The 15,605-nt window shown below is 38.0% G+C and overlaps 1 protein-coding gene across 2 annotated transcripts in view; it reads left to right on the top strand.

Moving 5' to 3' along the window:
• Nucleotides 1-15,605, top strand: part of SMYD3 (SET and MYND domain containing 3) — a 399,482-nt gene that overhangs the window by 142,228 nt on the left and 241,649 nt on the right. The gene's annotated exons all lie outside the window — the stretch shown is intronic.

Here is a 15,605-nt window from a genome sequence, read left to right as displayed (position 1 = left end):
GTAAGGGGGTATTATTCTCTGAGCAATGTAACCTGCTAATTTAGCTGTAAAATTGTTCCTTTCTCTTGATATACTTACCTTAGAATCATAGAAGCATTAAGATTGTGTGAGCCCAGGTTAGGTGAAGAAACACATGTGCTGTTTCATCTCTGAAATAGTACACATCAGCATATTTCTCTCTGCCTCATGAGCTTCATATGGAGACTTCTGGAGATGATGCCCCTGAGGAGAAATTTTTGTTCAGAAAGGTTAATGTGGTGCCTCCATCACTCAGATTTCATGAATCCAGTTGGTGCTAGGTTTCTCTGATGACTGTGGGTAAACATGAACCACCTCTGGCCTCTCATTGTTTTTGGCTCCTCCTCATCCCCTGACTGCTAGCACAACAAATGGCTGTGGGCAGCATATACACAGTGAAAGCAAGGTGGGTCTGTCACCATCTCCCATCTGTGCAGCAGGAGAGGCTGCTGCTCGGGGCTGGCACTCAGCACCAATATCCAAAAAGTCCAGGGTCACCACCTGACACCATGCTGTAGGCCACTGAGTTGATCTCACCATACAACAGAAATGCAATGGTCTTTCTAGGGTTTGTCCAGTTCTCCTATAGCAAAGGCTTTCGTCTTCTTCACAGCTGGTATATTTATCAGTGTTGAATAACCTGAGATATATTATATTGCTACTGTTCATTAAATCTTGGATCACCTAAGTGTCAACATAGAAGAATTTTTACTTTTCGTTGTCCTTTGGAACAGACCACGAAAAAACCTGACAAGTTATAGATTGGTTATTAAATATAATGAGTGCAGGGAAAATGAATGATGTGAAAGGTATTGGAAAAAAAAAAATTAAAAAAATCCAACCTGTAAAGAACTTAATGTAAATATTATCATGAAATAATAAAAAAAAGAATGTCATAGAAGTACCTCAGTAGAATAATTCCTACATATAATTGTTCCATAATAGCAAAATAAAATAAGGCCATAGAGAAAAGATATGGGAGACTCCACAGGGAGTAGGAACAGAGACTGTGGAAGTATTTAGATGACTTTTAGAGGAAATTGCAAGAGAAACTGTTGAGAGAGCAAACTCGTTTTGTGAAATTATAATCCAATACACCATCTGGGAATGTGCACAGTTCCAGCTGAGCAAGACGTCTTAGTGGTTTAGTGTGATAAATGCTAACTCATTGTAAAATCCCATTTTCCCGATGCTGTTAATTTATTTCTTCTGTTGAGGGGAAAAAGTAGACATAAATATACATAGCTTTGTGTCTGAAAAAGGGAGTAGAAAAAGAGAATAAATGAAAATATTTTCACTACCTTAAATTGCTGAAAATTCACCATTTGTCAGGAACACTAATTAGTGTCTCAAAAACATTCCACTACATGAGCTACATTCATTTACATTTTGGACACAAAATGCATATTTTCATTTATGTATTTTAACTGAAGTTGATAAAATAAATGCTATAAAATGGCCTTTGCAAAATTTGTTATTTTCAATGTATTTATAGTCCAGCATGTATCCAAGGGCCTGAATCAAGTCTTTAAAAACAAACAGATTAGGTTTAAATTAACAGTGAGAAATAAGGGGTTTACAGATCCTGGCTTCTAGATGTACTTCAACCCCAAGTTAGTGACCTTTGCTGAGGTTATTCCTTTTTGACATGGCTTAATAAAATGGGAAGACCTCTGACTTTTTGGATAACAAAAGCTTTAGCAACCAAATATGGCTATGTTAGTTTGCAGTAATCATTATGCAGTGGACCATTTATTTTTCATTAGTACACTGTGCACATAAAGTCAAATTGTATTGTCTATAATAAAGCAAAACACTTGTTGATGGTTACAGGTGCTTTGCATGTGGAGCCTCTAACGAATTTATTGGTAATCTAGATATTAATGTATTTTTAAACTTGGTTTGGTGTTGCATCAGCAAATAATTTTGGGGAAGATGAGCTGCTGGCTTGTCCTCTTGTGCATACCTGAAGCCATTTTAGAACTTTGCTTGAGGCTTGGTCTGTCCCTTGTGAAGAGATAGTGGGGACTGGATGCTCTCTGTCTGCCCCCACTGCACCAGGGCTGCAAGCACCCCACAGCAAAGGGTGATCATGGGAGGGCACTGTAAGCATCTTCTCTCTAAAAAGAAATCCTGGCTGTACACAAATTCCTTTCAGTGGATGCTTTCGTTCACCAATGATGTTTGAAGCAAAACACTAAACAAAATGGATCTCCTCTCATTTCTGCCTACTTTTCCTGTTCCCGTGCCCATTGGGGTCTGCTCTTCACTCATTCCCTCTTTGTTTTTCCCACCTCACTGAGTGGTCCTCTGAGCTCTGGTGCCCTTCCTGACTGAGAAATGCTAGAGGGTTGTCTGATCCTCGGCTTCCCACTGGTAAAGGTGCAGGCAGTCCCTGTTGCATCTACTGCTGTTTGGGGGAGCAGAGGAGGGAGATGTGGGGTGCTAACTGTGGCACATCTCCTGCAAAAGATCACAAGAAGTAACAGAGCAAGATGCAAAAGGGCATGTTGACTGTCAAAAAGTTGTCAAGTATGTTAAGTGTGGCAAACTAGGATTGTAGTTGAGAGAATTTTAGTTACCAGCTCTGAAGCACACTGAGTTGAGTCTGTGATTGAATTCCTTTATTTATCTCCTTGGCCAAATTCTCAGTTGGTACCAACTCACTGATTTTCAGGTGCTGCACTGAGTGATGCTGTGGTATTATCAGTGGAGATGAATATAGAGAAGAGGAGTAAAGAAAAAAACCCTCCAACCTTGAAGTTTTGGAAGAGTTATACAGACAGACAAGTTTGAATATCTGAAATATGGCATTGCTCTTCTGTTTGTTCTCAGCTTTCCTCCTAGTGCAGCAGGCCTTACTTATCTTTGAAGTTGGTTTTGGGTGGAAAAATGTGGCTTATTTTGATTTTTTTTTTTAAGAGCAAAACATTAATAAAAAAGTAAAATGGAAAACTTATACATATTCTTCTGTTTTAGTACTTTGGTTCACTGTTTGGTAGTTTTATAGTGGTCAAATGAGATTAGTGATAAATTTGGCTCATCATTCATTTTTTTATATTGTCCTAGACTGCTTAAGATCTTTGATTGTGAACAAAGATGGCAAGGTGCTAGATAATGCACAAATTAAAAAAAAAAACAACAAAACAAAACCACTAAAAACCCCACATCCCTGTTTCTTGCAGTCAAGCAGTTCATCCCTGTGTTTCACTCGCATCAAACAAGCTTTTAGGGTAATAATACTCTTAATAACAGTTTTTTAATTGCTTGCTAATATGTGGAGATGTATAAACACCAGGAGAGCTGCAGGTGAAGAATAATAAATTACATGCCATCAGAAAATATTTAATTACAGTATAAAATTGAGATAGCAAGCCTTGTGTGCAGGGAGGAGTGGATTGGTAGCAGCAGCTATAATTCATGATAGGTCAAGTCATACATGAAGGAAAAGCTTTCATTTTTAAACATTGTCAAAACCAGGGGGAAGCAATTACTGATGAGAAATAAGTTTCTTTCATGTCAATCTCATCATGAGGGTTTTTTTGTTTTTAAATTGGAGCTGCCTTTTTCCCCATTTTTTTTCCCCGGAAACCAACAAAAGTAACATGCAATATAATGTAGATTGAAGAGGAAATTCACCTGTCAGCTTCATGAACAAATTAGTACTCATTAAATAGCCTTAGGTCTCTGAACATATTTCTTGCAAAGGGAAGCCTAGATTTAGTTTCTGAGTGCAGCTCTGAGTCAGTACAGCTACTACGTGTAACTAGACCAGTAAAAGCCTTCAGAAGCCATGTTGTCACCAAGGCACCCTCCAAGGTATGACTTTGTCCAGCTTTCTCTTACTGTGCGCATGTGTAGTAGTTTGTCCTTGGCCTTCACGAGTCTCACATTTTGATCTCTCTCTGACCATCCCAGCTGTGATGGATGACTATTTTGGTGGAGTAAAAGCCAGCATGTCTGTCCTTACCCATCTGCTCACAGAGTGAAGGCTCAGTGCCTGCTCACTCCTTCCTTGTGTCCTTCACGGACTTACTCCAGGTTACAGTCCTGCCCTGGGGAAGGAAACAGAGTCTGGTAGGGCTGGCTACAGAGACAAGTAAATATTTGCTAACTTTTTTGGGAATGAATGCTTGTAGAATTCTGTTTCAGCTGCTTGTGTGACATGTGCTTTTGATAGTCTTTTATGTTAGATCAAAGAACAAAAATTTCCAAAATATTAGTGCTACCTTGTGTCTTTGCCGTAATTAATTTCTAAGTTTTATCTCAGTAGAAGACTCTCCACCAGTTCTGAGCTTTTATGCAACTCATGTTTATGTATATGTCTATATTAAAGAACTACATAAATAAGATAAATTTAGCAGCTGTGGGGCTGTTCTGTGCAAAATTTTCTTTATGATTTTTAACAGCATGCTAGAAGGCATTAAATCCAACTCATTCTCATTTATGGAAAAGATCAGTTTCAATTTGAACAGCTGATAGGTGAAGGTGTGCATCTAATAGGCAAAATTATCAGGGCATCAGTACTACAAATGTGAAGAAGTAGCCAAACCATTTAGTGTACAACCAACTGTTTAAAACCACTTTGTTACCTTGTGACTTCAAGAGGCTAATGACATGCTAGTTAAAAAAATAATAAAATAAGAAGCTCCAAGGTAAATCACAAACCAATATTTCAGAGGAAGTGAATAGGAACTGTAGTAAAGAGTGAAAATTATAGGCATGTGGCCCATAATTTATGGGAATTTAAAGGCCATGTGGAGAAGAGGCAACACAGCATTTGTAAAGAGAAGTCATGCTTCAGAAATCAGTGTGATTCCTTGATGGTCTCTGCAAGTGTGTGCAAGGGAAGTCTCTCATTAAAGGCTCTCAAAGATATTAAATTCCCATGAAGTAAGAATAATCTATTGATTGAAAGATAAAACTGAGAAGGTGTAGTAGTTCACTTGAAGGAGAGGGGGAATTAGTGAAGTCCAGTATGAATGCATGCAGCACAACATATTCATAAATGATACAGGAACGAGCTTGCACACTGTGGTGATTAATGCTGGATCTAATTCAGTATAGAGAAATCTTAAATGATGCACAAGGAAGGGGAATGCATCAAAACTTGAAAAGGAGAAGTAGAAATTATTGGAAAAGAAATTGAAAAACAGAAACATCATAGCAGTTTGTAGGTCAGTGGCGCTCTCACATTTGGAGCCTTCTTCCCTCTCCATTCACAAAGGTGTGGTAGATCTGAATTAGGTATCTGGAAGAAGGATTCAAATTATGGAGCAGTTTCCATTCTAGAGAATCCTCAGCTTAGGACTTTCCAGGCTGGAAAAGTCAACTCTGAAGAAATGTATTTTCAAGCTGAGTTTTGTCAGCATTTACCGCAGATACTTTTCCTGGATCGAAAATACAGTAATTTAACGTGCCTCTGTAAACAAACAAACAAGCCCCTATCTCTAAAGAGTTTAGATGTGATTTTAAAGTAAATTTTCAAGAGAGTCGTGCAATTACTAAATAATCTTGCATCAGATTTCTGGATCTTTAGTTCTTAAACATGTTGATGTCTGTTAGCTGTTATTCTTACAGAATATGCCCCCATTCTTCTGAGGTAACTGCACAAATATAGTGCATATTTTTAGACTATGAAAACTGATATAAGCACAGACAGTGCTAAATTGAAGTCACTATGTGGCTCAAACCTCCAATAGCTTCTGGAAGTATCAAAAGTCCATGTTGCATCCTACTGTGTTGCTGAGCTTGTGTGAGTTCCTGACCTGGGTTCAGCCTTTAATCAGAGGCACAACAGAAAAATTGAGAAGTTGTTTTTGCTAGAGTTGCTTTTGATATTGGACTGCATGGAGCACAGGGCACTGATATGAGGGAAGAGGAGAGGTGTGGAGGGTTCTTTAAGCAAAGCACTTTTAATTCCTCACCTTTATTATAGTTATGGACAAAACAAACAGAAGCTTAGTCATTTTGTTATTTCCTGGCTCTGTCTGGACTGTTACGAGAGAGTGCTGTTTAACTACAAGTATATATCTGTTGCTTCTTCATGCGTGGTTTTGTTCTGTCAGGGTGTTTGTTTAACATCCTGCTCCACTAGCTGCTACTGGGGAAATGCCTGTGTCTAGCAAATAGCAAAGCCATTTTCCTTTTAGCAATTAATGCATACCATTGAAATACATGTGGACAGTGTGTCTGGTGTGGAAGATGGAGAACAAAGGGCAGCTGCATTAAATGGAGGATATTTTAGAGGCTGGCTGTAGACTAGGACGTTAGCGGGCTCAGATAAAGACCTGGTAAAAATATGTCCAGATGTAAAGGAAGAAAGGAGGTATATAGGCCCATCTGGGTTCTACCAACCTGTTTGATCATTCCTGCTACCAAAGGTGGTTATTTTGTCATGAGGAGAGCATGACACCTTTAATGTTCACCAATAAGTTCCACCTTCTTTGGTTCAGTGTCTTCAGTAAAAGCTTTTTAAATGAAAATTCTGCTCCTATTTCAATATGGTTTGAAATGCAACTTGCTAAAACATGATGAATAGGATCTACCAGCTTTCTTTACTCCATGTTTGATTGATTTGTTCCCTTGCTTGCATAGCCTGTTTAATAGCTCAGATACTAATTTCTTTCCTGTGTGTTGACATACAGTCTGCAGCACATCTTCTAGTATTCAGCTATTACGCATATGATACATGAACACTGTAATGTCAGGCATACTGAAAATCATTGCTGTTAATATGCAAACAAATAACAGACCTGTAACCTCTTTAAAGGGAAAGCGTCTCAGTAACTAAAGGAATCAAGACCTTCATGATTTGGTGTACCTTGTGAAATTTGCATTCAGAATGATAATTCAGGCTAATGGCTTCAGGCTCCTGTGGGGCAGCTGAAATAGATTCTGAAATGGCAGAAGAAAAGGGTATAGTAAATAAATGCAATGAGCTGTCAAAGAATATTTCTACATCGAATGAGTCTCTGAATCTTTTTGTGCTTCATAATTTGACCTTTTCTAACTGCTCTGTTTTTTGACTGAATCAGATCATGAAATGAAACACATTAACTATGAAATAATAATAATAATAAACCGTTTATATAGCCACTAAAACATAAAGTGTTCGAATATTGTAGAGAGATTTCTATTAATTTACAGTAGATCAGTGAGGGTAAAACACCCTTTGATTGCAGTTGCTAGGCAACCCTTCTCTGAGCAGATGTAGGTACCATTCCTGTTTGTTTAACACCAGCCATACTGAAGTCTGGCCACAAAATATATTACAGCAGCAGCAGGGAATAGCAAAGGACTACTTTAGCGTCATAGTGCTAAAGTATCTTTCTCTTGCATCCTTCAGGCATGAATAATACAAATGAGATTGCATGGAGAAAGCTTGACACATTGGATAAAATAAGCTTGTATTAGTATGTTTTCACCTGTTGATCACAAAGTCCTTTGTAAAGAAAAATGTCATTATTCCTGTTCTGCATGTGTGGAAATGGTGCACAGAAAGTTTAAACTTTCCAATGAAAAGCTGCTGTTAGGCAGCAACAGGGTTGAAAGGAGAACCCACGTCTTCTCAGCCCCATGTAGCATTTCAAGACATATTTTTTCTCAGAGTAATACAGTCCAACAAGCTATGTAGCATGATTTTGTGGTATTTGTTTTACAGGACACATCATTCGTAGTCAAAGGATTGCATCAGTGCTTAGAAAGATAATATCCAGAATGTTTAAAGAAATCTAATCTATTCTTTTGTATGAACAGTGGTGTAACATATGTTTTTGTCATTTATACTTAACTCCCAGAATGTGCTTACTTATGTTATTTACTTTTACAATTCAAAATTAAGTATATTTTATCCCAGACAAAGAGTGAGAGAGGAATCTGCTTGGATGTCAATTGAAAATTCATATTCAGCCTGTGGTGATTTCCTTCTGGAAGATCTCAGAAGGCCAAATGGATGCAAAAGCTCTTCTTTCAGAAGATCGTTGGCATTGGGGAGTGGTGAAAATAACATTGTTTTCCTACTCTGTGGGGTACTGTATGTTGTGCTGGCTTTTGGTATGTGGGATGTGAATGAGGCAAAGACATAAAAAGTGAAAGGAGTTCGTCATCACACCTGATTTTTAAGCAGATATTTGAACTGTAATCTAGGGAATATGAGGTTAAATCACCGGAATTGATACTGAGTACAAAGCAATATGATCTGTGATAGTCTTCAGTTTGTCTCTTTTTTTTGTTTCACAGGTTGTGAGTAGGCTTTTTGTTTTCAACCCCTGTATATAGAAGGGAGGATCTGCCTATTCCTTTGGGGAAAGAGAGAGATTGGAGACAAGAGGTTCCTTTCTGCTTTTCTCCCCACAGCTTAAATGAAATAATGATGTCTTCAAAAGAAATTAATCTGGACCTGCTGGTTTGGGCTTATGGTCTGTATCACAGCATGTATGCTGTTGTGGCTGCAGGTGGGAAAGGTGGGGTATCCCAGGAGTGACATAAGCAGGGCATCCTTAGTTCCTCTGAGAAGTGCCTGTTTCCACAGCCCAGAAGGGAATAGGAGGACTGAGTGCTGAGGGAGAGCTGGAGGCAGAAGTCGCCAAATGGTTTTAACCACAGGTGTTCCGGTTTTGTTTCCTTAAATAATCAGTGTATGGCAAACGTTCTTCCCAACCTCGCTGTCACTTGAGTAAATTATATGTTGTATGGCTGAGGGACAATAGATGTTCTCAGTACCACGTAGACAAGTTATATGGTAAGAGCTCTATGTGGAGAACCCCATAAACAGGTTTGACCTGCTGCATCGGTGAAAGTAGTGGGGAGTTTTCAGGCTGAAGTCCAACAGACAGAGAAAACACATATACCCGTTATAATTATTTGAGTTGCATCATGTTTCTTATAATGCTAGCAATGATTTGCAAAAACAGCTGCAGAAGGGGTTTTGTTTTGGTTTTTGGGTTTGTTTGTTTGTTTTTGGTTGTTTATTATTTTAAAGTAAACTCTAAACAAAACATCTTTGCCTGGGAATTCAGATATTTTGAAGTGGAAATTTTGTATTGTGATAGGTATTTTCAAAGCTTATACAGCTCCAGAGGAATGGATTTGACCTCTTAAATAAGTTTACAAAATAATACCATCTATATACTCCAAAGAGAAATGCATGCTCTAAGAAGGAATGAGGTTTCATTACAGCTGCAGCTTTGCAAACAGAAAATTTAGTTTTCTAAGGACCCACGTAAGGGCAAATGCATGCTGATTATTAACTAGCCAATCAAGTCATCATTATGCTTTCATGAGAACTAACAGTGCAGATGTTTTATAAACATAAATGCACAAATATTTATGAAGAAGGACTTGCAATGTATCTCTATTCATAACATTCTTGACCTCACTGTTTAACCCTTACAAGAGTTCTTCTAGTTTCTGTTGTGTAGCAAAATATCTGTCTTTTGTTTGTTTCCAGTTAATCAGTTCATCAGGTGGAATTTAAGTGTTGTACTAATCACAAACAATTTTAATGGACATGACCTTATATTGCTTTTCTGTGTTGTACATTTCTTTCTTTTTCCTCCCCAGAAGAAACGTAGGAAAGAGCCTCTGAGGTAGGATGGAGAAATTAATGTGTATTTTAAAAAAATAATAAAAATACACATTTATATTTATGAGCGATCTTTTCTTTAAATTGGCTTTGAATATGTTTTAGTCATGAAGCTTAAGGGAGGAACTCCATTGTGTCCGAGAGGTCCTTTCAGATCTCAGTTTCTGTAATTCCAACTATTAAAACCTCATTAAATGAACAGTGAAGGATGCTTTAGTGTAGTTTCAGTATGGTGTAAAAGAAATGTTCCTACTTCAGTTGCTTGGTATGAATGCCAATAGCTTCCTTTTTGGTTTCATGGAGCAGTGCAATACTTGGTCTCAAGATATATAGTCTTCCTTCCTTTATACATGTATTTTACATTAATAATAATGAATATTGCACATGTGAATTACGATTAGGATATTTTGAAAAGATTTTCAGTAATTTCTAAGGTGAATTCTTATTTAGTGTTTCAAGAGTGTTGACAGGTACAGATGACTTCACCATGAGAAAAGGAAAGGAATTTTGCAGAAGTTCGCTGTTTTCGGTACTTTATTTCAGGTGAGAATGAGATAACATACTAAAAAGACAAAAGCTAATCTTTCCCAGTCTGTCAAAGTCATTACCATTTGATAGCTTTTGGAGGCCTTGTATGCAATATGTTAGAGTTCTCAATTCAGTTTGTAGAGCATAGATGTCTTTAAAGTACAAATACTGCAGAAATAATGGTATTGTAGCTTTGTTCTTGTGTTTTGAGCAGATGATCTACTTGTTATGGGTGTGGAGAGGGAATTTGAATTATTCTTCTAAACTAGGTGTGTCTTTTGTCCAATAAGCAGCGTACATTATATTCTGGGATTTCAAAAAAGTGAAGAAGTGCTGAGGCAGCAACTGCAATCATTCAATTCAATATAGAGGACAGGGAGTGTGACTGTGGTTTAGGAACAGAAGAAGGTGATCTGTAAGTTTTGGACATTAGCTACTATGCTAATGTACTATCTCGTGTGTCAGGAGTGGGTACATATATTTCTGTCCCTGAAATTCCTCATTTTTTGCTTCACTGAGTAAACATTATTGAAATAATAACTTTTGTCACCTTACTTTCGTTGGTCTTAATGAAAAATCTTCTCATCAGTCTGTGATACTTTATATTTAAAAGATCTATATTCATCTTCAGATTGATTTTATTCAGTTTCCTATCCGTTAAGAAAAACTTTTTTGTAATCTGCTTTTTTACTAGTGGCTGTAATTTTCATGTGCTTTGTTTAAAGTTCAGAGATACTGGCCAGACTCTTGCCTGTAAATTCATTACCATTGTGCTACTGGGTAGCAAGACAGACCTGAAATTTCCTCCAACTACAGGTAAACTTTTCTCAGGTTTTAGTGTGTGTGTGTGCCCAAACCAATAAGGGATAGGAATAATGCATCCAGTTAGAGCTGGGTGTCAGTCCTCAGCAATGTGAGCCATCCTTACGTTGCTCAAGGTCCAGAACAAATAATACTGTATTCTGCATTCAGAGTGCCTTAAGACACATGACAACTTGGTTTTAGAGATATCTGCATGTCTCCTAAATGCTGTACTAAACGTCATCTTTGTTTTCCTGTGTCCTGAATTAGTGGCTATAAACCACATCCTGTATAACTTCCTTCTGGTTTTAACTTTTCACTGATTCTGATGCACAGTTCTCCTTTTTGTTATTGTTCTCATCTGAATCAGTGTATGAGAACACACTATGCGGATGCCAAAGTATGACTACTCATGTGTTTCAACTTACTATTTATTTTCAGTACCAGCCAATTTGTGTGTTTGTTTGATGGCAATTCCTTCTCTTAGAGCTGTGACTCATTTTCTTTCCATTGTACTGCAACTTCAGCATTTTCTGAAAAACAGACAGTAATACTTAAATTTCATACATAACCTATTGCATACTGAAAGCAGAGGAGGACAGGAACACGTTCATGCAGGACAAGAATGAAAAATCAGTGTCCTTAATAAAGGAAAAGCAAATGCTTGGTTATATCGATATAATGTAGGCAATTGGTGTAGTTGACACTAGAATAGAAAAGAAACACAGTTTAAAGTAAAAAAAAAAAAAAAAAAAGTCTTTGCTAGGAAAAAAATACTCTTAGTTGACCTAAAGCCTGATCAGATAGTCTTCCTTACAGTGTCAAATGTCAGACTGCTATTCACATGCTAAGCTGGACCTATTACTGGGAAAAAAAAAAGAAAATTATAGGAAAGAGTAACCAGAGACAGTTGCATCCAAAAGTAGATCTGCTGCTGGCAGAATGAATTTGCTGTCCATGGCCAAGGGGAGAAGGCTGAACATTTCACATCTAAGCTCGATATTAAAATAATCTGACAGCAGATTACTCTGCACTTGGTTCTTGCTGCTAAAGGTTTTCAGACTCCACCTGGGATTGCAGAGAAACCTGGGAGACCAGCATAAAACTCAGTTTCTCTCTTGTGTCTATAGCTTTATTGTGCAAACTAGTCAACATTACTGTCAGAGGATGATGCTCTTCATACACAGTGTTCTTGAACACACAGCGATTATTCAAAATTGTGGAACAGTCACCTAATCATGATACCAGCCTTTCTCATTTTCTAGCGACAACATTTTAGAAAGGCCATGGACTCCTCGGATACAAGTGGGTTTGGTCACGGTTAATAAAGGCTGATGCTCTTTTTGACTCTTGCCGCTCTTAGCATCAGAAACTAAATATATTTTATTTTTTAAAAAAAGTTATCTGTTTTGCTAAAATTTTTAAACTGTACTAAATATAAAAGAATCTTGATTTGCCACCTGTTATGCATTGTTTGTCAGAAGGAATGACAAATATACTCATCTAAGAAATGCTGAAGTAAGGATCCAGTGCAGCCAGGACCTAAATTGCTTTTGTGTACTACAGTGGATAAAAATCTAGAAAAGGAATTGAGTATTGATTTTTCTAATCTATTTTGTGTTTGTATCACCAGACAATGCATACTCATGCAGTACCCATACCAAAATAGCATGTTTTTTGATATGAACTTTCTTCCATACTAATATATATGTGCACAAAATAAGAAAAAGGTCTCACTTCTCTCACTTGCAAATATTTTGCATTAAATCTTTATTTATTTTGACATAGAAAACCATAAAGCATTCACTTAAAGTCATTATCATTTTTGTTACTGTCACCTGACTGTAAAATCATATCTTAGATTTTGCTGAGTCCCTTACTTAAGTAATAATTTTTTAGTTTAAAGCCTGAATCTCAACTTCTGCTTTTATTTATGTGTGACTTGCTTTCTTCTTGCTGAGTCTGGAGTGGTATATGTCTGCAAATGATCTGGATTTGCTTATGTGGAGATTTATAGATATCTTTTTTTGCCTCAACAAAATACTCAAAATTAATGTAAAATGTTTGTTTACCTGCACTGAAAAGTATCTCCTAAACACCTGTGAGGCAACTGACCAGAAAGCATCTATTCTGGTCAGCAGTTACTATATTTCTATATTTCCATAGTATATAGACTTGCTATAACCCAAACTCTAGTCATGAGTAACCCTGCATTTTGGGGAAATTAATTTAGAAACCCCTTATTTTGATTTTTTTATTACAATGAGGCCTGCCAGCTCCAGTCAGTTTAGATGCTTTGCTGTGCTTAACTGCACTCAGTGGCTGATGATGGCAACTTAGGCTTTAAACAATTTTAAAACCACTTGTGTTTGATCTGGAGCTTAATGAAAGCTGATGAAAAGTCTGCAAGATGAAAATGATGTTTTGAGAACAGTAAGTCAGCAGGTCTTTGCAGAGGTAAGCTAGTAGTGAGTCAATATGGGGAAAGCTAGAGAGAGAGACTCTAGGGACTGCTCTGCCTGAAATCCTCCAAAGACCCCAAGGTAAGAACAAGCTTCAAGTTTGAGTAAGTTTGGATTTGCCTTTAAGTTTCGCAACACAAGCTTATCTTTAATTTTTTATACCACTTCATTGTACTAAGCACATGAAATAAAACGAGATGCTTGCAGCTGGGTATGATTAGCATAAATGTATGCTGCTAATTTAACATTATGCAAATTGTATTCTTTCCCAGTTAACTCCTTAGAGCACTGGAGTGAGGTGTCTCTCAGCAGAGTGTGATTCCTCTTTCTGTAATTGTTTCATACTTTTCACTTGCAGAAATTAAATTTACTGTGTCTTGTCACACTTTTTACCATGTTTCTTTTAGTATTCTAGTTACTTGGAGGGAAAGTTTTTAAACAAGAAATACAAAACTAACTGGTAATTATTTGGAAAAAAAAATTCTGTGAAGGTTTCAGATATATTTCCTCCCCCCAAAGGCTTGGAGCCAGACTTTCAAGAGTTTCTTTGTTTACAATGAGCTGAAGGTGGTGGGGGGCTTATTTTGATCTCATATGTGTATAAATCAAGAAAACTTTGAAGTTTGTCTGGGGTTAAAACCAGTGGAACTCTGATGAGATTCAAACTCCTGTTGTGTCTCTAAGAGATGTGTAAGGAGCATATGCTTGTGCTGCTGGACCTGTGACCCGAGTGGCTGTGGCTGGTGCCGGAACCACCTCCCACAGATCACTGCATCTTCCCTGCCATCAAAGTGCCTTTTCCTTTTCAGCATGTGATTATGTACACATTCACTTACCAAATGTCTAAAAGGAGCTGAAGCAGCTGCTGAAGCACTACTGACATTTTTCCTTACCTTTTATTCTAAATGGATGAAACAACTCAACGACTTCAGTGGAGTGGCTTGTCATGAATTACGACCATCAGAGCTTCCATTACAGCCCTGCTCACAACTCAGCCAGCACAAAGGACAAAATCACAGGTTTCCCTGACGGACTGTACAGCTCTGCACTCACAGCAAGTCCTGGGGACTAAGGGATGGCAGTACTTTGTGGAGGTAAAAAAAAGCACTTTGCAGTTGTTAGCACAAAACAAATAACAAGCTCTTCTATTTAATAGCAAAAAGTCTGGGAGAAAATGGCCCCATGCTGAGCCCAGCTGTGATTCTGGTGGTGGGGCATTGCAGGGGGAGAGGCACTATTTTTCTGCCAAGACCTTGACTGTGGGAGTTGCTCCATCTTCCCAGCTTTTGTCGGTCAGAAATGAAGAGCTGCAGGGAGGTGCGTGAAGTCTGCATGGCTATGTGGTGGGGGCTTTCTCAGCTGGAGTTGTTTTTGTTGGGAGTGTTCTTACTTCAGTTCATGTAGTTAAGCTCACTTGTTACTGCTGTTGTCAACAGGTGGTACCCAGACGTAGGCTATCTATGGTTTTCCTGGTTGGAAAAGCAGATTTTTACCCTTCAAAGACAGCATGGTGATAGTGTTACACTTTGTGTGATCAGCTTGTGGAGTGAGGAGACCCCACAACCATAAGGAGTACCAGCATGTGGTCTTTGGTTTTGAGTAACACCTTCATGGTCAAATGTAGCTGTAATAAACTATACAATGTGAGTATCTTCACCTGTGGCAGGAATTTTAATGTGTAACTGTAAACACATCACTACTTTCAGGAGAAATTTAGGAGATATCTCTTGGCTGCTGGCATTGCTTTTAAGGTACAGTATGTTTGTGTGATGGAAACATTTTCCTGTTTCAATGAGATTTCGTTGAATCAGGCCAGATTCCTTGACCTAAATGTATTGTTCCTATGCTTTCTATATTAATGGAATTAATTCAGAGTAGCATTTTTGCTTGTATGTGTGAGGCAAACACCTGTGAAGTGGGTTGGAGTTCACATGTTCTGCGAGCAAGTGTGACATGACTGGGAGGGAACAGCTGTGGACAGAGCCTTCTGTTTAGTGAAGCACTCTGGAACCCAAGGAGATGAAAGGCAGTGTAAAAGTGTAAGATACTATAATTAGTGAACAGGATCATTGCCAAAAGCTCTCATTGTTCTCATATGCAGGAATGTGTGCTGCTCTATTAGTATAAGGAGCCCCTGGTGGTCTAGTGGTTAGGGTGCAGGACTCTCACCGCTGTGACCCGGGTTCAATTCCCAGCCCCCCGGGCAGATG

Source organism: Lepidothrix coronata, unplaced genomic scaffold (genome assembly GCF_001604755.1).
Source record: "Lepidothrix coronata isolate B3197 unplaced genomic scaffold, Lepidothrix_coronata-1.0 Scaffold16, whole genome shotgun sequence".
Classification (NCBI taxonomy): domain Eukaryota; kingdom Metazoa; phylum Chordata; class Aves; order Passeriformes; family Pipridae; genus Lepidothrix; species Lepidothrix coronata.
This window is presented reverse-complemented; position numbering and strand designations above follow the sequence as displayed.